At 30.5% G+C, this 24,636-nt stretch overlaps 1 protein-coding gene across 4 annotated transcripts in view; it reads right to left on the bottom strand.

The window, feature by feature from the left end:
• Positions 1-24,636, bottom strand: part of LOC122504100 — a 220,141-nt gene that overhangs the window by 110,723 nt on the left and 84,782 nt on the right. Inside the window, exon 4 of one of the 4 annotated variants that reach the window (XM_043615006.1) lies at positions 4,667-4,737. The exons of the other annotated variants lie outside the window; for them this stretch is intronic. The gene's annotated coding sequence lies outside the window, so the exon portion shown is untranslated. The remainder of the gene's footprint in view (positions 1-4,666; positions 4,738-24,636) is intronic. 4 annotated transcript variants of the gene reach the window in all.

Raw genomic sequence — 24,636 nt, 5'->3', positions numbered from 1 at the left:
TTAGTAAGTTTTTATTTATTAATTTCATTAATTAGTGGTTGACGCCTAAAGATTGGTGCTGAGTACGACTGCTAGTTTCATCCGGCTGTTTTGATTTGCAGTAAATTTTATTTTACAAAAAGACTACTATATCTCCAATGCCAAAGATTGGGAGGGACACAAAAAGCCATACGCTTAAAGAAAGTTGAAGTGAAAAATACAGAAAATTAAAATATTTTTTTATACTTTTTATGATAAAAAGAAGTCATCAAAATTATTTCAAATATACTTAAGTTTTATCATTCTAAGAATAGTTGTCATAACATATAATGAGAAATTTTGAATAGACGTAGATTAGAATTTACTAGCACTGCTGATCAGACCAGAAACGCTGGTCTATTCTAGACGATAGCGTGGAAGTTTCGTTTCAAATCTGAACAGCCGCTCGACAAGACCGTCTGCCCTGGGTCTAGAAAGACGTTAGACAGTCTATTAGGCGCTTGGTTAGCGCCCTAAAATTTTTCCACACGGGTTATATATAAAAAGAGGTAAACTTTTACACTCAAAAGTTTATACTTATTCTAAAACCCAGTGTATACTCCATCTTAGAATATTTAAATTTCATCTTAATACAGCAAACTAAAGTATGAAAAATTTATTTCTTTTGATAAATTGTCGGTTGCATCAGTTAACATTATTTACCATTATTATAATTTTAAATTTTTTTATAATTTCAAAAAAATAAAATTATTTAATATTTTAAAACTATTATTTATTTAATATTTATTGTTATTTATCTTAGGGAAACATAGTCGAGGTCGGCCCACTTTTTGACTTTTGTTTATAACTTTTTTTTAAAAATGAATTTTGACAATTAAAGTATATGGTTGGAAAGTCCTGTTTAATAGGAACATCTTTTCTTTATAAAATAAATTGATTGGTTTTAAAATAAAAAAGTTATAAAGATTTAGAAAAAAAAAATTTGTAGTCCAGGTTGGTCCTGGACCAAAGGGCATTAATCGTTAAAAAATAAAATAACATGTTTGGAGTTACGGAAAATTGATTCTTTATTATTTACAGTTTGTAACTTGATGAAATAACAAAATAATAAAAATAGACAATATAAAAAAATAAATATAAAAAAAAAAATTTTGCACTGAAATATTAATAAAATTAAATAAAAATATTAATAAGATGATCAATTATAATATGAGTTATTCAGAATTGCAGTTTTTGCAAATGAAGTAGCTCGTCGTCATCTTTGCGCATTTTAAACACAAAGTGGCCGACCTTGACAGTAAGTAACATTACCGAATTGTTGTAACCATAAAGAAATACGTTTCGGGATTCGATTTTTTACTTTGCTTTTCTTTCCACCATGAGTCCCACAAATTTTCTGCATACTTGCCTTGACGATTCAATTTGTTTTTTATCTTTTATTAATGGTTTTTCACATGATGCACAAAACTTTTTTTGAGCTTTTTTTGTACCGACGTCACAGAAAACACAATTTTCGATTTTCCGAAAATGTAATTGAACAAAAAGTTAGGTTTCACTAAGACAAGCTTCGACAAAAATGCGCGTAGGTGGCGCTAGTGAACTTGACAAAAAAACGCGAATGGCCTACCTAGACAGTGGTCCAACCTCGACTATATTCCCCTACTATTAACTATGTATTATTATTGCTATTATTAATATTAGTCTAATAATAAATAATTTAACTAATGAAATAGAATCGATTTGTTCATTAAATGGGTAAATGAACGTTTTTTGTAGCAGTGGTAATAGTACATTTCAGTCAGACTAAAATACATACTCTAACTTCCATTATAAGTAGTGCAAGTTTATTTTAGTCAGACTTCGCTAAATTGGTATATTATCATTACTATTATTATTGCTAAAACTATCAATATTATTACTATTACTATTACTAGTACTATTAATATTATTACTATTATCATTATTATTATTATTATTTTTTTTTTTTTTTTGCTTAGGGACTTTTGGGAAATCTGCCTACAGATACCTTGGATTCCGCACTCCAAGGTTATGTGGGGTTGGTAAAATGAAACAAAAGGAAATATTAAAAAAAAAGATTATTATAAATCCTATTAATATTATTACTATGTGTAAAAAATTGTCCAACTAAAGCTTCGGCTTTGCTTTGAAGCCTCCTTGACCTAAGGCAATTTTATTATGAATAATTTATTACCAGGGTTGCCACAAAAATGTAATTTTGTTTTCCACTGATTTCAAGACAAAATTTTTTACTTTTTTCCCAAACCTATAGAATATTCTAATACACTCTAAAAACGATTTGATACACAAAATTTTACATTTATTTATAAATTGAAAAACTTCTGAAATTCAACTAATTTTAGTAAAATTCAAATAAACTTCAATACAATTGAATTCAATAAAATTTCAATAAAAATTTTAAATGCAACTTTTTCAAATTTTGAATTATTTTTCGAATTTTGAAGTAAAATTATATGACTTATAATGACTAATAAATGATTTATAAACAATAATTTTAGAAAATAAGCTCTTCGAGAATTAAATTATTAAAAATAAATTTAATGGTATTTTGTCTAAAGTTCAATATAACTATTGTCGGAAATATAAAAAAAATTCAAGGTCTTGTTTTAAAATTCTTGTTGATTTAAACGTTTTTAAGGTAACCAAAAAGTTCTAGAAGTATTAAATATGTTTTGTTCTCCGGATTTAAAAATCCTCTCGGTGACAGGGCATTGAGGTGAATAAGATAAAAAATGCGACCTCTTTGCTGCTGCACTTACTCTCTCATTTGAAAGAGTTTGAATTTATTAAAATATAAAAATACTTTTAGTTTTTGCGTGCGATCAGTAAGACGATTGCTTGTCGAAAGAGTAATGAAGCGAGGGAAAATTCCCCCACATTCCGGACAGATAACGCGGGAGAAATATTTCTCGAATACATTTTGGCGCGTTTCAGCACAATAAGAGGACTGTTGGTAAATATCATTAATTGAAAACGTAGATCTTTACATAATCATTTTTCCAACTGATAGAAAATCCTCCAACCTGCTATGCCGGCAAAATTGAAATAATTTTCTTTTTATAAAAAATAAATTAAGCAAATCGAACAAAATATTTTTAGGGGAGAGTCTCCAGTTGTGAGACACGCAGTTGTGAGACAGTAAATTTTTTTTAACATGCAATATTAAAAAGCCGATTGGTTTATATAAAAACATTTCTTTTTATATGAGCCAACTTTTTCGTGTACGCCGAAGCGGATATATAAACTGTTTTTGTTAAATACCAACACTGTGTGTGATAATCGACTAAAAAGCGTTTTTTCAATAAATGCAAAGTACTTTTTTTCCAAGTTAATTAATTGGAAAAGGTAAATGTAATGCATTTTCTTTTAGTGTTTTCCTTATATTTTGTGATGCAATATTGCATTGTTCCAATCTACGGTTGAAAATAATTTAATTTTCCTTTTTCAAAATAGCGCCAATTTCTGGGTGTGAGACACAGCATATCACCAGTTGTGAGACGGTGTCAACACCCATCTGGGCAGCATAAAAAATACGACTTTGCAGGCATACTATTTAAATGTTGTTTTGATTTTTTTTCTAGTATTTTTGGGCATGTCAAGTGGAAAAAAGTCAATTGATTCAGAAGAAATCAATTTTAATGCTCTTGTTGAAGCTATTAAATTGTGTTTATTTGATAGTCATATTTTGGCGAATAAATATTATTATATAGTATATAATAATATATATTATTAATATATTTAATTATTTCTACTAAACATAACGTTTTATGTCAAACTTATTAAATTTTAGCAATTTTTAATGAGTGTCTCACAACTGGAGACATTTTTTTTTTTTGAAAAAAGCGATGTGCTCGGAAAATGTATCGTAAAATTTTTTGAGTTCATCGAAACACTATACTTTCTTTTAATAAAAGTTGCGTATTTCTGTTACCTTTCGAAAGGTGCATTTTATTTACAATTTCGTTTACCCGTTTACAATTTACGGGTCAAAAATGAAACTCGTCTCACAACTGGAGACTCTCCCCTACTATTTTCAAAGATCTCTGGAAATCAAAAAAAGAAAAATTCTTTTATAGAAATTTTGATAATTTTCTAGAAATTCTAATAAAATTTCATAACTTTTCCTGATTTTCTTGATCAGTTTTACTATTTTTAACATTCCTGATTTCCCTAACTTGTGGCAACACTGATTACTATTATTAATGTTATTATTACACAATGTTAATATTTTTATTAATATTAATATTCATATTAATTTAAATATTTTAATTATACCCAGAGAAAAATTTTATCTAAATTAAATTTAATTTATTTAAGTTAAATAAAAGTTCATTTGTCTCAGTGCTTTTTAAATTATTTGTTTTAAATACAAACTTTATTCGATAGTTGAAAAAAATTATTTGAAACAAATAAAAAGTTTAATAGGCTCTGGAGTCAAATATACCCTTTTTCGGGTGTAATATTAATATGTTTATTAAAACTCTCCTTACAATATATGTTGATTAATATTAATAATTTTATGAACATTTTTAATAATAATGCTTTAAATAATATTAATATTAGCATTTTTAAAACCATGAATATTTTGAATAATATTGTACGAAAAGTTCCATTTCTTTATAGAATTTAATAAAGTCATAAAATTTACCTTAAACGGTGAAAACATATATTGAACGGGCGACAGAAAAGATAGAAGCAGATGTTCAAAGTAGAACTCACCTGTAACATAAATAGAAAATATTTCCATTATAGAAAATCCCCAATAGAATGAATGTCAGCAATGTATGTTTAAATATTGAATGATAAAAGTTAGTACAAGTTAGTACAAGTTAGTAAAACTAGAAAATTGTATGCTATAAGTGTCCTACAATTTGATATGATGCCTCTTGTTCTTTTTTTAGGAAATTATAACGTTATAATATACATCTAGTTGAGGAAGTTGGTTCACGGACAGTGGGTCCATTAGCGTTGAATCTCCCCTAATTTGGGAGAGCGAGTATGTATAAGAAGCGGTTTCTCACCTTTAAATATGTACACTTCCGTTCCACTTCTTCAAAAGCAAATATACATGAGAAAATCATATATACACTAGTTATACACAGTAAGAGAATGCCGAGGGCATAAAAAATGTCATTAAAGCATGTAGTACGTAAATTTGATATTGATATAACATTTCAAACAACTACATGATTATATATCCTTTACTGGTACGGAATGTTGATTTTTCTCATATATTATATATATATTAAACTAAAATGGTAATGGTTTTTGAAAGCTATTAGGAGGATCGTTCTCGTATAGGGTAGACAGTATAATAGGGGGAGAATTTTCGTAGGAGAGATTTCGTGGAAGTGGCTTAGGCAGACAGGCAAACATATATGTATATAGACACATACTATAAAGTAATAGTGTGTTAAACGCGGGTTAAAGTTGCCGCTGCGTGCAAGTAAAAGCAGGAAATGGCGTCGAAGGAAAAACGCCGGTTGGCTGATTCATGATGGAATCTAAATCAGCAAATGTAGCACTACAACGTTCTGACTCTCTGGAATTTAATTTCAGTTTAACTGACTTTTTTTAACGTCAACAATTTGGACACATCGTAAGTCAAGTGAGCTCTCTCGTAGAGAGAAGAAGAATGTATAAACGTAGAATAATGGACATTCGGGAACCCCAGAAAGTTATGGTTGTGGCTTGCTGTCGCCGGGTGGCGCATTGTAGGCTAAATAAACACAATTCGGGCAACATTGCACCACAAGGATTTCATGGAAGAACACCCAGTAACTTTCCTTCAGTTTCTGTTTCAACCTATACCAGGATTGCCACCAAAATTTTATTTTTTTCCCTTCATTTCCAGACGGAATTTTCACTTTTTCCTCAACCTAAAGAATTTTCTGCTTCACTCTAAAAATTATTAGATACTCAGGGCTAGAACTAGGTCCGTAAATCCCGTAAAAGTCCGTAAAAGCCTGTTTTTCTTAAAAACGTCCGTAAAGTCCGTAAACTGTACAATATAATTTGGATAATTTTAGAGAAATTACAAATGAATGTAGGAATTCAATTATTTTCAAAAGTAATAAAATTCTTCACAAAAATTCAATTATGCTAAAAAATTTTTAAAAATTCTCGTCAAAATTTCAATTATTTTTAAAAATAATTAAATTTTTCTCCGAAATATCAATTATTTTCAAAAATCTTAATAAAATTCTTGGCAAAATTTCAATTATTTTCAAAAAATTTTCCTCAATTCAATGATTTTTAATAAGTACCTGCTATTCTAATAAAATTTTCTAAAATAATTCAATTATTTGAAACAAAATTTAATAAAATTCAACACAAACCTTTAATTATTTTCAAAAAATAATAATCACAGGAATTTCATTATTTACAAATTTTTTTATAAATTTCTTCGCAATCATTCAATTATTTTCATATAAATAATAAAATTTTTACAGGGATTCAATTATTTTGGTAAATAATAAAATTCTTATTAGTAAGTAATTAAATTAATTTGATAAATAATAAAACTCATTGCAGAATTTCAATTATTTTAATACAATTTTAATCAAATTCCTCGAAAAAATGTAATTATTCTTAAAAATTTTATTAAAATTCGTCAAAAGAATTCAATTATTTAAAAATTTATTGATACAATTCTTTATAAGAATTTAATTTTAAGAAAGATGCAATTATTCAATAAATTGTTTTTTTATATTTAAATAATTGAATTCTAGTAAAATTTTCTCATAAAAATTGATTTAAAAATGGATTTCAGTTAAAATTTTATATTATAATTGAATATTAAAAGCATTAGAGCGTAAATTTTTAGAAATAATTGAATTTGAAAAAGGTTTCAGATTAAAATTTTTTAAAATTTGAATTTTTCATATTTTTAACTAACAATTCTGTGGAATTAATTTTTTTGAGAAAGTTTAATTGAGGATTTTTTTATATTTTTTAATATAGGGTCATTTGGGGTAAATGTAAACAAGGGGTAAATGTAAACAGTAGATGTTTCAGCTAAATTTACAAATTAAAAAATAAGTACGACGTCAATATTTTTACCTCAGCTCACCTACAAGATGTTCTGAGTATTGCCAATATTTTATTTTGACAATTGGCAATGCCATAGTGTAAGTTATTTTTTAATGCAAAAAAGATTGAAAATCAAAATTTTACTGTTTTAGTATTTTGTCTCGCATTTGAATAAAAATAAATTTAAAAATCAAACAAAAATATGTAATTCTTCCTTATTAATGCCCTACCAAAAATTGACTTTGATTTTCGTCAATTTAGTTAATAAATAATTAAGTGTTTACATTTACCCCGAGAATTCGAAAACTCGGGGTAAATGTAAACAGAACTTGAACTACATTTTAAAAGAAAATAATTGAATAAATTTGCTTCTATTTCACAATTTCATTAATTTGGCAATGTAAATATTACATAGAAAAGGAAATTAGGTCCTCTTTGAAAAAAAAAATTTAATAATAAAAAAAAAATTGTTTTTTGAAAATTTGATCAATTTTTAAAAATATGTTAGGTTCATCCGCCATTTTGAAAATTTAAAATTTGACTTGAAATTCGTATTCAGCGACCTCAAAAACCCCCTAGTAGCCAGATTCAAGCAAATTTGATCAATTTTTAAAAATATTATTTTTAGGTTCATCCGCCATATTGGATCCACCATTTTGAATTTTAAAAATTCGATTTTAGATTTTTATTCAGCAACCTTAAAAACTTCTTTTTATCAAGTTGAATGAAAATCTATTTTCAAATTTGTTCAAGTTATTCAAGTTTTTACATTACTAATTTTGTAATGGTTGATTGTTTATTTTATATGATACATTATCCGTCAACTGGTTGATTTACTATACATCTACGAAGAATTTTTTTTTTAGTTTTTCCATCCCTTAAAACAGTAGTATACTTGAAATAACTTGTTTCTTAAACCTCGCTTAACTACAGTGGTGTTTACATTTACCCCGAATTTTAGGAAAATTTCAAAATCTCGGGGTAAATGTAAACAGTCAGTTTAAGGCGATTCAGGTGCATCAATATTTTTTTGTACCTCATCAAATTTTTCTAGGGAACTCTAGTAACAAGTTCATGCAAAAGAAATCCGTCCGTTTTACCTTTTAACAAAAAATAAACTAATGTTTTTCGTGAAAGATAGATATTCCGTTTACATTTACCCCAATTGACCCTAATATATTTAATGGAACAATTTATGAATAATTGAAATTTCGTATAATTGAATATTGTAAAGAAATTGGTTTGAAAATTGTAAAAGAACTTTTTCGAAAATTATTAAAAATAATCGATTTTAAGAAGAATTTTAGTAAAAAATTCTTGAAACTAATATTTGAATTGATAATGATTTTATCACTCGATCATCTTTAATTATTATAAAAAATTAAATTTATAGTTTCAAGTAAAATGTTCTCTTATTTGACTCGGACTGGTTATATTTTTGTCAGCAATTTGTCCGTAAAGTCCGTATTTTTAAATTTAGTATATTACCACCCTTAAAATAAGAATGTATTCGAAGCATTTAGTATAATATATTTAAGAGTATTTACTAAATATTAAGAATATTTTATTCAGTGATATGTTCAGTGATATATGTTCTAATACATATCAAATATCAATATTCTAATACATATTTATTAATTGTAAAATTATTGGTAAACAATTAATTAACAGATAATAATTTTATGATAGATCTTCAAGAATTTAAGTTACTTTATGAGGCCAACAAAAAAGTCACCAAAATTCTAAATTTTCTTATGAATTCTAAAAATTTAATTTTTTTCCAGTAATTTTGTTAAAATTTCCTGACTTTTTCCTGAATTCCCTGACCTGTGGCAACAATGTTCTAAACAAAAATTCCCTCTTTTCTATAATTTCTCTGGAAATTCACAATATTGAATTTTCATCTTTTCCCAAAGGAAATATCGAAAGATAAAAATGCAGGTGAATTCTCGAGATACACAAAAAAAAAGGGAATGATACATTTTTCAAAACACAGTATCGTATTATTAAAACGTATTTGCAACGCTATTAAAGATATACGTGCATGTTTATATTTTAATATCAACTTTATATTTCCATACACAGTTTAATTGCAGCAATGTTCTACATTTTTCCGTATCTTTAAAAAACCTTTATTTCCCCACAAAACAACTCTAAATATACATTTCATGTTTGCAATTTTAAACTTTTTTTTTATGATTCCCTCCAGGAACACACATGTCATATAAATAATGAAACATTTTCAAAAAACGGTCTGTGTATATTTTTTTTAAATCTTTCATTTTTGCAGCATCTGTTTTCTTATATACATATATATATATAAAGAAACCTGAGTCTTTGAGAGAAACGAAGCTCCCATAAGAATGTTAAACTTCCCTTGATAGAATCCAGATAACGCCTGTATTTATAAATTTAGAAACACACAAAGCTGACATTTGAGAGTACGGAATGCTCATAAGTGAGAAACATCCAAAGCGTTAATTTCGCTCAAAGTTTTAAATTCATTTTAGTGAAACAGAATATGCACACTGTGCGAGAGACTTTTTTCCCCGTCATCTTTCTTTTTTATTTGGACACGGATTAATTTCACCGCAAAGATGTAATTTTTTTCTAAATAGAGAAAAATATTTTGGGTACCCTGTATAATCTGTATAATACATATGTTCACAAAATGTACACATTATAAAAATCAATAAAAATGGAATATTAAGTAAAGCATCAATCAAATGTTCCCCTCCTGTTTTTCTCCGACAATCGCTCTTTTCACATAACGCTTTTCCCACAATCATATATATGAACCAATGATTGTGAAATAACTATCAAAAAAAGCTAAATTTCCAATGCAGTCGACCTTTTTCATATGAACCAAAAAAAAACAGATCAGGGTGTCTACTGAGAATATCATTCATAGTTTCAGGACATTTCTAGAACGAAAATTTAACACACTTTATTTTTTTAACATTTTGTATTTTCTCCAAACTTTTCTTCTCCTTAAAATTAATAACAATAATTGGAAGATTTTTACAGTTATTTTTTACATTATAAAAATCAAAATAATTTGCATTTAATACCAAAAAATTAGTATTTTGTTTGAAATGTTTTGAAATTTATTTTATTATTTCATTTATTCCCTTGTCTAAAAATTTGAACTCTGAGTTTAAAAAACTATTTTAAAGTAAAACAGACACTTTACAACCTACACTGACAATAAATTTTATTTGATTCAAACAACCATTAGCAAAAAAATATTTACTTGAATCAAATGTTTATTTAATTCACATAAATTGTAATTGAACGCATAATTTCAGTACTTGAAGAAAATATCATTTAATTAACTTATACAAAAATTATTATTATTATACAAATAAATACAATAAATATAAAATATAAATAATTGCCCCCAAAAAACGTGACACCATTTGTGAACATTTATCAATCAGTGGATGTGATTTAAAAAAAATCTATGTAAAGAAAAAATATTTCAAACGTCTAAATAATAAGAACATAATATGAAATTTCAGGACGCATTTACAAGTTTTCAGTTATTCCAGAACAGTATTAAAAATTCAAGCAGTTTTCCACCCTGCTGATTGATTAGTTTTCCGAAAATGTTGATATTTTTCGTTTTTAAATGGTAACAAGTGAGAATAATAATAATAATTTTTAGTTTGACAATGTCTCTATATAGAGAAACGTCCGCGCTTGATTATACTTTGAGAGAAAGAGATTTGTGTTGTGTATTTTTTTCCTATCCTTTTGCGAACGTTTTTCAAGAGTGTCTCTGTCTGGTGGTTCGTAGCAATTAAACTGTGAAGTGTGTAAAGTAGCGAAAGAGGAAATGACCGGTTAACGCGGTCGCCGATTTAATTACTGAAAAAGTAATTGAATCGTCGGTGAGCGAAACGTTGTAAGTGACAACAAAATGAACAAACACAAATGCCGCTGACTTTTGTGAAATAAAAGTAATTGAGGTGATTATTGGTTTTCTTTCTTGTTTTAATTAAAAATTTACTTTGACGGATAGACATTGTTGCATATTTATCAAAAGAAAACCACTAATTATTCTCAATTCATTTTTCGCATTTTTTGCACAATCATACCACCATCAATAATGCATATTTTTTGTTTGAAAAAAAGAAACTGATTTATATTGAATCCAGCTTTTTTACGAATAAATATATGAAAAAAAAGAAAAAAATCCACGTGATTTTAAAAGGCGATTTTTCTATTATTTAATTTTCATAAGGGGTTCACATTGTGCATGTGTGTGACGCAACCGATTTTACTCTTTCTCTCGGATTCAAATTCTCGTCGTAAAAACTTGAAAAGGTGTCATTCTCTCGTGAAAAAAAAGAACTGTACGTTCGATTACTTTTCCCAGTGGTGTATTTCCCGAGTTTCAAAGCGCTCTGTATTTATTTTACGCTCGCTTGCGCGACTTTGATCGAGTCGCAAAGTAGATGTCGCAAGGGACGATGTTAGTAAAATAATCGACTTTTTAACTTTATTCGCACAAAAAAAGAGAGAAAGCAAAAAAACATTGTTTTCATTGTTAACTGCTTCATTTCACGAACACTATCGTCCATTAAATGGAAATTATTAAGCACAATTTTACTGCATTAAGCCACATTACCGAATTATTAATAAAATAGAAAATATCAATCAGGAGTCAATTTATCAGAATAATAATGATAAATTGATGCAGTCTGCAACTTTTAGTTTTCAAGATTACTTTTATACGAAACGTCATGTCCCGTATAATGTTGAATAAATAATTTTAATCATAATAATAGATACTAATAATAATACTAATGAATATTATTAATTCAACAATAATTAATAATTTCAGTTTGCGTACGAAATGTACATGTATAACTTGCGACAGAATAAACATTTCGTTAGAAGAATTAATTCAAATCCACCTCGTCCATTTAGCACAATACAAGGCTTAACTAAATCCAGTTTCATTATTCAATAATCGGATGACCGATTTCAATTGCAAATTACGTATACGATTTGATGCCATAGAAATTGAATAATTAATGTTTCAATATACATTCTCTTGTGATGTTTGAATTTTCGAACGTATTCGTCAAATAATTCTTCCTTCCTTTCCTTTCGTTAATTTAAGCGCATAATACGCATCATTTATTATCACTGCAAAAGTTTCTTAATTGTTTTTCAAAAAAAGAAGGAAAAAAAGTAACTTTCATCAATTCTGTTTGTTCATTTAAGAGAAACGCAAACAGAATATTTCCAGGAGAAATTCCCGTAAAGCCCATCCTTTCCCCCTTTTTGGTTTTACTATCAAAGAAACTCGTGGAATGATAAACAAATCGGACTTGGTGTTTGTGTTATGTGTCCACGATCCTTTTAGAACTCGATTTCGAACATTTCGGAAAACGCTTTAGAAATCGTTGGACCAAGTTTAAACTTATTTTGCAACGAGTGTCAGTATAGTACTTGCGCCAGATAGTGGATACCACACATATACACACATATATATATGTGTGTACATTAACTTTAACTTAAAATGTATAAAAATTTATTACCACGACGTTAGAACTTTTCTGGGTATTCCAGTTATTGCGTTATATTCGTAATGCTCTTATATGAACGCGCTTCGTGCCAAGAATTTATATCTTAAACTCGAGAGAGAGGGAGAGAATAACGCAGATCACGCGTTATATTTTTTCCCTTTTTTGACATTTTTTTCCTTTTTTGTTTTCTTTTTCCTTTTAGGTCCGCAAAAGGATTAGATGAAACCTATGTTTCGTAACCAGTTTTCTTCGCCTTTATGAATCCTCCTAAAAGTAATGTAATTCTAAAGGGTTACTGTGTCTCTTGTTAAAGTCAAGTCAGAGGGATATAAACTTGTTTCACTTTACTGTTCTCTTTTATTATGAGATTGTAGAAAACTTGCTTCTTTTTCCTATTCCACAAAATTTACCCAATTTCTAATGTTTCATAAAATATTACCATTTTTATATAAAAATTGTAAACTATTCGTAAAATTATTCATTCAAATTTTCTTTTTCCAAAACTGAACATGTCGATTTAGAGAAATTTCGCAAGTTATCGTCTGATAAATTCTTGAGGTTACAAATTTCAAGAGGAACCAGTGAATTTTTAAAAAATTGTCCAACATATTAGATCTGACATTTTGAATTTTTTTAAATTTTACTTTATACTCATATTCAACGATACCAAAAACTCAACAACAAAAAATTCCATCTAAATTTAAAAAAAAAATTTAAAAAGTTGACCGACATATAAAAAATATGGGAAAACAGTAGGTAATCACCAGATGACTTACTGAAGTCGATTACAAAAAAACTAAAAACGTAAAAAAGACATTCTAAAACGAAGACCAATTTAAAACAAATTTATAATAAAAATTAAAAGAAAAAACTTCCACATTTACCCCAGATGTTCCATAATTACCCCAGATGACAACACTTCCTTGTTATGATAACAGCATTAAAATATTTCACTATCAACGAAATAAAACCGTAAAATCTTTCATTCGAACACAATTTTGAACCATTTTTCACTATTATTATTATGATTTAAACAGTTTTTATTAATTATTTTTATTACTCATTTTTGAAATGTTTTGAAAAATAAATAAGTTTTTAATGGATTAGTTTAAATTTGTAAAAAGAAAAGGGGCGGTATAATTTAAAAGGCGGAGAGAAGAGAATAAATGCTGGTTTATTTGGACAATAATGAATTTTACGAGTCCAAGAAGGTAGTAAAACAAACTATTACATTTTCCAACAACTAGCTCTATATTTTTGTTTCCACTACGTTTTAAAATCTTAATCTAAATTAAGATCGAGCGAAACTCGTTCCACTTCCTTGAGAGGAGATGGCAATATAAATTATGGCAGGTATTATCGACATTAGCTTCTCATCAGTCAGAAAGAGGTGGGTAAAAAAAAAGAAAGAGAAGTGAGATCACGGCTCGAGCCAAAGTCAAGTTTTTTATAATTAGTTACTTCCAACTTTTACTATATATACATTTATGACCAGTCAAATGTATCATATCCACAGATATAAATAATTCATTTCTAACACTATCCGGGTAAAAGATAGACCAAACAGAAAATATCAGTTGGAAAAAAAGTCTATAGATATATTTATTATCTCCACATTCTCTCTCTCTCTCTCTCTCTCTTTCTCTACTTTTTTTCTCCTCTGATCTTTAATTATGTGATATCGACATTTGAAAAACAGAAAGCACTCTATGATCTAATTGATATTTCCTCCACTAAGTGAACAATAAATAAACGAATCATCAATTTATTTTCCCTGTTCAATATTTACTCTTTTTTGGGAAAATACATTTGTAAATTTTATCGAGAAAAATATTCATAGATTCATATAGTGATATTGGCAAACACAAAATAAAGTAAATACAGAGAAAAGCCATTACTTTCAGTTTCTATATTAGTTGTCCACATACTATTGTGTTTAATTATCAGAACGTGAAATAAAAAGAACTTTTGTGGGACAATTGTGACAATGGTATATTGGTTCGATTTTTTACCATTTAGTTCAGGTGAGAATAAAAGAGGAGTTTCTTAATGTCTCGACATATAGACGAAGTGAGATATTTGTTATTGGATGAGTGGAAATGAAAGGATCTTTCAGTAAGTGTAGTTGGGAATAAAAGGGCAGATGGATGTACCCGGTAGTACAAAGCAGCATTAAGATTGGGTGTGCAGCCGGAAGGTAATCTTGTGGGCCTCGGAGATTGCAAAATTCCCCGACACCCCTTATATACAGACAGGTAGGTATCTAATCGAGTGAAGAAGAGAATGAAGCATTTCTCGTTTCCCGACGCTCAAGTAAAGAACGAGGCGAGGTGAAACCGATTTTGAACGGATCAAACAGCGTTCATCTGTTACGAACCGACACTTTACGAACCCCACTATGTATACAGCATTTTATGCAAGTATATTTATCTTAGAGCATAAAATATGCAAGTACGATTGTGGAAAATGTAACAAAAATTCTACACATACATGTAAATTTGCAATGAGCGGGAATATGCGAGACAAGGGCGAGATGATTTAATACGGAGAAAGGATTCTCCCGTGACTGCGGCATTTACTTGAGATGATTTCCAGATCCCTGATCGCTCGAGCAAAGATAATCCCACGAACAAGCAAACGGGTGCTTTTAAACAAAGGAGGCGACCGCTCAACCATGATCGAAGTTCGTCACGGTACGTGATCGTATCTTGCCGATCGGTCTTTATTCGCCCTTACGACCATAACTCTCTGGGATCCACCCGGAGTCACGATAATCATCGGTCAATGGTGTAGGTGTATTCTTTCAATACACATTACCTGTATATAACTCTCCCCCACACACTATCACTATTTCCAGGGCAAAAAAGAAATTCGCTTTTTTATCTCTCACCTTTCCACTTTATATCGAGGGAAAGGTTATATTCTGCCTGGCAGCCGCACCACTTATTTCAAGCATCTATCGAAACTTTATGACTTCACGACTCCCAATATATTTTTATAGACTATATAAATACTAAACAACCATTCAGTAGTTTATAACTTTCTGATGTAGTCTTTTTTCACCTTCCTCCCCCTTTTACATTTTATCCAATATGTGATTTTCATTACCATTGAAAACAGTTGTTCCGATAAATGTTAATATCGCAATTTTTATCAGAATAAATAAATATCAAAATGACTTATAAAATTCTATAATGGAATGTAAATAGAGTTGACATTATACTTTACTAGTTGAAGATTTCTGTTAAAATATATTTCACCCGTGAAAACGTATTTATTTCCAGATGTTTAATGTAATCGCAAATATGCAGAACTTACATTCTGAGTGGCGTAATCTCTTAATCCCAAAAGTGTCACACAGAATGTTGTTAAAGTTTGAAACTTCCGATTTCCAAGTCCTTGATATAAACTCCACCATATAGTTAAGTAAAATTCCAAGTAATTTCCAAGCTTCAAATTAAGTTTACGATCAGTAGGATTTTCAGGAAAACTTTTATTTCTTGATTTACGATTCGGCACTTTAAAAATCTAATACCCTCTCATGTGATGAGAATTTGAAGATAGAAAGTCATTTCCAATACTGACTGCGCTAAAAACTCTATTCTGATCCTCCTACTTTTCAGTTTCAATTTCACCATCTATTGGCAAATTCACCTCTTGAATTAAAACAAATGCAAAATTTTGTTACTTCATCCAAAATGCTTTGTTCCTTTAGCCGAAACTTTTTTAACTGAACGGAACAAATTTCCGCCTATCTGACGTTACTGTTAATTACTGCTCTAATGAAAAATGAAACTACGAAACCAAAAATTTATCATTATGAAAAAAATATTGGGTTAAGTATTAGAATAAGTATTAAAAGAACTACTGCATTAAAAATTGGATTAAGTCCTGGAGGCAGTATTTTAATAAATAATGGATTAAGTAATTGAACAAGTACTACATGAAACATTGGATTAAGTACTAAAAGAAGTACTGCATTAAATATTGGATTATGTACTGCAAGAAGAATTTAAATAATCAAGTAATGGAATAAAGAATGAAAGAGTAGTACTTAATTTATCAAATAATGATAAGAACTTGATGCACTCTAAGTAATTATGAATGCGCATTATTTAAAAACTAAATGCATTGAGAGAAGTTAAACAGATTTATTGCAGAGTTGAATTATAAAAGTAATTTAGCAGATTCGAACTAAAATGTCTAATACCTACTCCAGTGTACTAATTTTGGTATTTAGTCCAGTAATTAAGTAATATAGTAGTCAAACAAAAACTGTATACTTTTTGCCACTAGTGTTGCGTGTCGAACGATTCTTGATCGATAAATTCGAGCATATCATCAAAATTACAATTAAAACAATAGAAAATTATACGGTTTCGTCCCACTTTTTTATTGGTGAAAAAACTAATGAAATCTTTTTGTTCGACATGCATCACAATTTTTCATATACATAGTTTGATTTAGTACTTTTATCAGTGCTTAATCCGGTACTCTTATCATTTTTGTAATTTTAGCATTCTGTACCTACTTTTAGCAGCACATAATCCAGAACTTAATCAAATACTTATTTCATTACGTTCCACTATTTATTTCAGCTCTTATTCTGGAACTGAATTCAGTATTTCTTTCTTTACTGAAATTAATTTTGCATCCAATACATTTTTCACAAGAGGAAGGCCAGACAGTTGCTAGTCATCCATTTGGCACGTCTATCGAGACAGCAGACGTCAAGTTTTGTGCAACTGACACACGAGACGTACATTCGTCCGCAGGATGCTCATCTGTTGTTTCTGATTTGGCACGTCAGGTATCATGAACAAAAAGCAAAACCAAATCTACTCCATACTACTATTGTCAAGTGTAGCAGAAGTGCTAAAATTTGTGCTGATTTCATCATTTTCCAAGTGCTTGTGTGGATAACAAATTTTAGAAGCTTGTACACATCAATAATATGTAAATTACCTACAACGATAATCAAAAATTCCAACATGGAAACTAAATTAAAATCATATTTCTGTTGTGAAACTTGGTATACACAATGTACGATCAAGAGCGACAACAATAAATATCATAATTAATGAACGTGAGCCAAAGACCTCTCCCATAAATATACATTGTGATATCTAAAAATGACGATCGCCTTTGATCGGGTTCAAGACAAGGTCTTTTAACGTTGACGAGGCATAAATCAAGACGCCTAACGAGTCGAGAGTCTCGAGCGCTGCAGGCAAAATGGGAACCTGAGTCTTAACTATATACACAAAATATCTACATACATACACACATACACTCAGCAGTGGGAATATAAACCCATGATGTAGGAGAAATATACATACACATACACACAATTTCTCTTGTATTTTGAATTTGAGTACCGACTCGAAAGCTAGTCACGAACCCGTCAAAATTTCTAACGCCGGTACTTAACTCGACTTCAAAGCTCGACACTTTCACACCTTGCAAAGCAGATGCTATGTGGGAAGTAGCAGAAAGAAGAAAACGAAAAGAAGAAAAAGAAATGAGAAAAAAAGGTAGAATTAAAATTGGCAGTGACGCGCCTCATTGCTCACAAGTTTGCGTTGAAAGACAAAGAGAAAAAAAATTTCTTTTCAACAGCTGCTCGCGGAAATCAGCTTGTTTAGATAATACACGTAACGAATATAAACCTATACTCAATGATGCATTCCATATGTGAGCAAACGATAAACAAGCCTTTGACACTACCGATGAATTTTGTGTCTCTTGATTTCAAAATGAAATCGCACCTGGTTGCTCGCTTGGTATTTAATTTAATTCACAGATAATGATCAGTCGTGGGAATCGTACAATCATTTATATTCCTTGATGACTACGTAACTTGTAGGTCCTCCCAAGGTATTGATCTTTTTTATTTTAGATATTCTCTCTCTTTCTCAGGTGAATCGTGTTTTTTTCTACCAACTTCTTGTATTCTCTTTTAGTATATCTTTTTCTCTCCTTTTTTTCCACCTTTACTTAAGGCCAAAAATGCGACGACTCGAAAAAAAGTAACTCTCCCAATAAAGATTCTGTGAAATAATTACCAAAATTGGTTTTGCTTCTGCGAAAAAAAAGAGAAGGAGAAGCAATTGTGAAATTATCTAATTAGAAGCAATAAAGAGCGCGAAGATCATTAAAGGATTTCCGTTAGTTTTGGGTCGTTGTTTGCGCCCCAAAAATATTGTATACACAAAATTTGGGGTGTCCTGGAATTTTTCAGTTGGACAGTTTGAAAGAGTCGAAGCTAAAGCAAACAGGTATTTGCCAAAGATACTTAGGGCACTTTCTCTCCTGATTTTACAGAGAGAGAATTCAACTCTCTGAGGAATGTTTGAAGCATTCAAAACCTTTATTTAGGGTATACAAAATTATTTAGTGGTTGAAGAAGAATTCGGGTGCAAAGAGAAAGCCGCAAACCTCAAAAAAAAGAAGGAAAAAATCTCTTGGGACCAATTTCCACGCCTCTCTGCTTGGATTTTCCTCTCTGTTTGAAAATTAACTAACCACCTACGAAACCACTAAATGTACAAATTCACTCTTTGTCTCTGAGTTCTAACAAATGGGTTTTCATTTCAATGGTTTTCTGTTTCACTATGGATTTTTGTAATTGAACACTACACAGTGCATTCCGCTCTGGTTATTTTACAAAACATCCAACACCCTCGAAATAAAAAAAAAAGTTTATACATTGAAAAAAAGGTTACTCAAAGAAATTGTTAATCCAAATAAATGAAAAATTTATATATAAATATAAAGGTTTCGTTGGGTTTTGAAAATTTAACTCAATAATAACTGAAATTTAGCTTTAGCCGATTCATTGGATCAAATATATCCTTTGTTTTTACTGGTTGAATTCAGACGAATAAACAAGTTCATGCGCTTCAATCAACGAAGCGCTTAACTTAGTTAACCCATGCCCGACCTACACAGCAAATGATCGGGCAGTTGGTACAACAAAACGTTTCACTCGCAATTAAACTAACAGGGAGTGCCGAGAGACGAAGCTATTTTTCACGGTCAAAGACTAGGCAATTCTTTTTAAATTTCTCTCAGTTGTTCCTATAATTGTAAAAATCGTAGCACTCTATTCAAGTCACTTGTATACGAGTCGATACACCTTGAACGAATCTATAGCTTTTGAATTAGAAATGAAACAAGTTTAGCAGAAGCACTGCAACAGTTGTACAATCAATTGTCCGGAACTTGACAATTAAAAGCGTGGATTTCATTCAAAAAAAGGCCATGAAAATACTTCACCGTTTATTTTTAATCAAGCTTAATTTATTAACGTGCACAAAAATAGTAGATAGTAGTAGCAAATAGCAAATATACATATAGCGAAAAAAATTATCTTTTTCTCAAATTAATTGTTTTTTTTCTCTCACTGTCAATTTGTCGAAAGGAAATTCAATTGGGAAAAATTAATAATCACCTTATCTCTCGACAAAAGTGGAAACACTTAAATTATAAACTTATGTTTTTAAACTCTCGTAAATCTAAAGTGCAATTAAATAAAAACTCTCATTTTAGCGTTCAGAACTTGAAGCATCTAAGAGAACCTCTGGTAAAGGCCATAACGGAATTTATAGATTGTACGGAGTACTGCTTCTTTCACGAACCGGTCAGAACACCATAAATGGGCCCGATTTGCCGGTCTGTGCGGATAAGGTACAGAAAAACCAAGACCCCGACTACTATTTTCCCTCAGTTTTATAATTTAAAAAAAAGAAACTACAACAAATACCACTTTTTCCCGAATGGAATGCGTATCAACATTCTAAGAGCGATTGGTGTTCAATAACATATCTTAATGTTACGACATTTAAACACAGGAGTTGAGCAAATTATACAGTTCTTCACTTCAAAGATGCGCGTTTTTCATAAATACTAATTCATTTCTCAACACCTTTATAACTTTTTCTTCATAGTCTCTTAAAAGTCGACAAATGAAATTTTAAATGTTTCTAAAGTTCTGAACGTTCAATTTATTAAACGAAATTTATTTATTTTTCATCAAATTAACATTCAGAATATTTCATATCAATTATTTGTTTTCAAATGACAATGAAAAACTTGTTAATAAATTTATCAAATATAAATTTCTAAAAGGATTTTATTGATCACTCGTAGTAGTTGCAATCTAATTTTGCTGGAAATACGTTCGGATATTTTAACCAAGCATTTCATTAATAAACGTATTTGTGTTTCTATAAAAAGTTTATTGCATCTAAATCGGTACAACAAAACAGTTTCTTTAGTATGACGAAATAATTTTTTTTTCTATCACAAAATCTGTTTACGGTTAAGGTATAGATATTTTATCAAAAATATTTAAATTGAAAAATTTTGAATTTTCAACTTTTATATTTTATAAAATATGTGCCAAAAATATTTTCAACATAGTAGAGTAATTTGGGATGAAATAAAACAGCACACAAAAACAAAAATTCTGAAACCGTGTCAAAAATCAAGTTTGAAAGTCAACAAAGTTGAAGGCTAACAATTTTTCAAACAAACTTTGAACAGAACCCACAATTTATTTACACATCCAACGAAAAATACGCATTTGACATTTCAAAACAAACAATTGACATCTAACGTTGCAGTATGATGCAAATATTTTAATCTCTTTTTCGAATTAATTTGATCCACAACGCTTTTTGATACCCCTAGGTTAACTCTTTCATTTACGAAGAGCATTTTTGAAAATAAAATTAAAGAACGATTATCATTTCCGCTATTAAACGCGAGGAGTGTTCGATAATTGTCCCATTACCATGGGCATTGAGGGGCGCAACACGAAAAAGGGAAGTGTAATGTCACGGCAATGAAATACAAGAATTTCCGCTTCGATTTTAAAATGCGAAGAAGAGATAATTTAAATAAACCAATAAATTGATGGTTTGTAATAGGCACATGGCTGCGAATGGAAAGAGATTACACAAGGCTGATGAATTTTGACGATAAATCTCACAGTTATTAACGAATCGGATGATTAATCTCTATCCTATATCGGAAAGTTTAATCCATCATAAAGTTGATAGATACTGATTATCTTCAATTGTTCCTTAGGAGGAAAGAGAGTTTGAGAATCACGAAACAAATATTTATCTATTGTTGACAAACGTGTATTGTTTTCGTGAAAGATGTGTTGATGATAAAAAACGATTGCAGCTGAGTAAACTGTCAACGCGATGTTTCCCTTTAATTAGGAAAATACTTTTTGCGGCAGTTAAGTGTATGTAGCCGTTTAAGAGCAACTAGATCTTGGCGATTATCTCTTTTGCAAGATTCGCTGGTTACGGTGTTCTTTATGGAGTGGTTCTCATACTCTCATGCCTACAATTACTGAATGAGCTGCAGCAACATTATTACTTTGCGAGATCCTCAGTCCAAATCGGACGTGCGGCTGGTTGCGAAGCCAACAGTCTAACTCACTAGGTACTTTATATAGCCATGCCGAATACCGCAAGGAATTGCGTTATACTTGACTCTCTATACACTTCTCACACACATACAACTACTCAATAACCTCGCTACCTCAACTTTTCACATTAACATTAATATTTCAAATTTCCAAGATTCGTGTCGTGTCGTCGCGTCGTCGCCTTTCAATCCAATAATACCTGTTCCAGATTATTTCCACCCTACTAGGTGGAGAGCCATTTATATCAATCTGCAAGCGTGTGCGACATTCGGCATTTATGAACATTATGATAATCCGAGAGCATTGCGATGAGAGCTCTCATAATTTAGATTGACGCACATTATACAAATTGATTTTATCGCACCCATGTCATCATTTCTCACAAAACCCTTTTACTGATACGAAAAAGAATTTCTCTCTCTCTCTCTCTCTCTCTCTCTCTCTAAAATTCACAACAAATACCTTTTGGATAGGTAATACCATTCAGATATGCGATACTGTTTAGACAACAAATACTATTTAGATAATTAAATTTAGATAATTGGATTTAGACACGACTAAAATTCTCTAAATACCGGAATTGATCAAAATTTAATATGTAATTCGATACATAAAGAAAGCAATTTAAAAAAGTTGAAATTGTTCTGTAGTTACAAGAGTGATTAATGCTCCATTCATGGCGCATCTGAAAGGCAATATTTGAACTGCTGGTAAAATGTCAGAAACAGAAGACGCCAAACAATTCCAAACCCTACCCCCCTGATATCAATAGCATTTCGAGCACATCATGATCAGATTCCGATATTTCGACAAATGTCCTGCTTTGGGCATTATCTATGGTACCTTCATACATATATGTATATGTGGTAAAACAGGAAGGCGATTATTGGTGTATATTCGATATCGGTATCGAACATCGATATCTAATTTCGCTACAACCGCAGTTATGAAGTAGTTTCTACTTGTGTACATAGTACATTCTCATTTCAATTCTTAATAGTCTTTGGGGGCAATGCAATGCCACTTAAACCAAGAGACGAAAAGGATTTTCAGTTCACAGGAGTCATTTCCATTCGGCTTGGATTTGCGGAAAGCTTGGAAAACAATTGACTATAGTTGAAAAGAGAGAGAGAGAGAGAGAGAGAGAGAGAGAGAGAGAGGAGAGGGTCGTCGGTGGTTGAAGAGATGTACAGTGCGTTGTAACCGCAACCGAGGTAAAATTGCAGCTATAGCACTGCAAGTGCAACTCTGTCGCCGCTTTGCTGTTAATAATTGAAAATCCGTTTTGCAATTTTCATGATTATTTCACAGAGAAAGGCCATATTACTTAATGAAAACTGAAATTACGTTCTTAATTATACTAACGTGAAAATAGTTGTAAACTATTTCATTTACAAATCAGTCCCAATTGACACTTTTTCTCCTTTAACAAAAAGGTATTATTGAAACAAAAATAGATATACTATTTTTGTTTCAATATATTGATTTCGTTTTATTGAAATTCAGGAACAAAATTTGATTCATATGAACTGTATTTACGGATGAAAGTAGATTTAAATTGTATTCAGAAAATGAAATTTTAATAAAGGAAATATATATTGGTATTATGTGTGTACATATCTAATATTCCGATCAAATTTTGACGCTTTCAATTCAGCTCTGGGGGATTAAGTGGCTATCAGAGAGGGTCAGTCACCAGAGCAGATGTAATCTCAGAAAATCCTTAAAATGGAATAAAAGTCTTCCTTTTTTTCATGGTGAGATATTCACACATTCGGATGATTAAGTGATTAAATCTGGTGGCAAAACAGTAAACTCGTGCGGTCTTGGCGTGTTATTCGTATGTAAGCCGAGTTAATGCCGGGATTCTGCTCTTTATTGAAAAAGAACCCTAAGCTAGAAAGACGTCGTCCGGCTAATCACAATAGTGCAGAGCTTCCTACCTACATTCCACACGTTTTACCTGCCACTACTAGTCTTTTGCTCTCTATTTTTTTCTCTCTATCTGTCTTCCCCCATGCCACCTTGGTCGACCCTTTTATAAACGATGTATTATGTACGAACAGTGATGTCGAGAGCCATACGGCGAAGGTGGATGGTAAAGTCGTCCCGAGAATCGGCCTCGCTACGATTTCACGACAGCTTTCAGGCAAGACTTCCACTTTAGCTGCTTCTAAGACCGAAGTGAAAAGAAAAAATAAAACCGACAGTGAGAAACTTGTACAAGTATATATTAGACGTATGTTGGTCAAGGCATTAAAAGTTAAGACCTAATGAAGTTTTAGAGGATAAACTAAAGTGACATATAACGAGGGGGGAGTTACGATCCTATACACTCAATACTTTTCTTCTATACACTATAGCTATATCTATATTGCTATATCCATATGTTGATGTACTTGAAGATACGAACGTTCAATGAACGAAAAAGCCCGCGCCATGCGATCACTCTAATACAGGCCGGAACATGGAGAAGACCGTGAGTAAGGGGAAACAGGTAACAGGCCCCACCATACCAACATATAGGCTTGTGAAGCAGGCCGAGGAGCGGGGAGAAAGAAGGACAGCCCGCAAGGTGATGTCCCCACTCTTTCCCCT

The sequence above is a fragment of the Leptopilina heterotoma genome, unplaced genomic scaffold, assembly GCF_015476425.1.
Source record: "Leptopilina heterotoma isolate Lh14 unplaced genomic scaffold, ASM1547642v1 Lhet_11, whole genome shotgun sequence".
NCBI lineage: Eukaryota > Metazoa > Arthropoda > Insecta > Hymenoptera > Figitidae > Leptopilina > Leptopilina heterotoma.
Note: the sequence above shows the minus strand (reverse complement) of the source record. Positions and strands in the feature narration are given on the sequence as shown.